Here is a 781-nt window from a genome sequence, read left to right as displayed (position 1 = left end):
AACCAATTCTCTGAAAATCCTACCGAGGATCCAAACCTTCATTTATCCGTATTTGTCCAATACGCTGATACTGTTAAAGCTAATGGTGTCACTTCAGAGGCAATTTGACTTCGTCTCTTTCCTTTCTCATTAAGAGATAGCGCTAGAAGATGGCTTCAGTCTCTTCCTTCCAACTCAGTCACCACGTGGAACGAGTTGAAGCAAGTCTTCCTTGCCCGATATTTTCCGCCGAGAAAAACAGCTATGTTAAGAGCCCAGATAAATGGATTTAAACAGAAAGATAACGAGTCTCTTTTCGAAGCATGGGAAAGATACAAAGACATGATGAGACTTTGTCCACACCGTGGTTTAGAGGACTGGTTAGTGATTCATACCTTCTATAATGGTCTCTTGTACAACACGAGGTTAACAATAGACGCCGCCACATGTGGTGCACTTATGAACAAACCTTATGCTGATGCTTATCAACTTATCGAGAGCATGGCCCAAAACCACTACCAGTGGGGGAGCGAAAGAACAATGGTAGAAAAACCTCAAGCGAAAAGTGGCATGTACGAGATAAGTAACCTTGATCATGTTAATGCAAAAGTGGATGCTCTGGTCCAGAAAATTGAAAGTTTAAATGTATCACCTCCAGCCACCGTGGTTGCCATAACTCAGAATTGCGAGGTCTGTGGAATCCAAGGTCACACTCCTGCAGATTGTCAGCTCCTAACAGGAATCCAAGCAGAGCAAGTAAACTATGCTCAAGGAAATCCCTACTCGCATACCTATAACTCCA

General features: G+C 43.0%; 1 non-coding gene across 1 annotated transcript; it reads right to left on the bottom strand.

Annotated features, from left to right (window-relative positions):
- Positions 1 to 243: 243 nt before the first annotated feature.
- On the bottom strand, positions 244 to 350 carry LOC127124194 (small nucleolar RNA R71). The gene has a single exon (XR_007803820.1). It is a non-coding gene; the product is annotated as a small nucleolar RNA R71 (small nucleolar RNA).
- Between the last annotated feature and the right edge of the window lie 431 nt (positions 351 to 781).

This window comes from Lathyrus oleraceus, chromosome 2 (assembly GCF_024323335.1).
Source record: "Lathyrus oleraceus cultivar Zhongwan6 chromosome 2, CAAS_Psat_ZW6_1.0, whole genome shotgun sequence".
In the NCBI taxonomy this organism is placed as follows: domain Eukaryota; kingdom Viridiplantae; phylum Streptophyta; class Magnoliopsida; order Fabales; family Fabaceae; genus Lathyrus; species Lathyrus oleraceus.
Note: the sequence above shows the minus strand (reverse complement) of the source record. Positions and strands in the feature narration are given on the sequence as shown.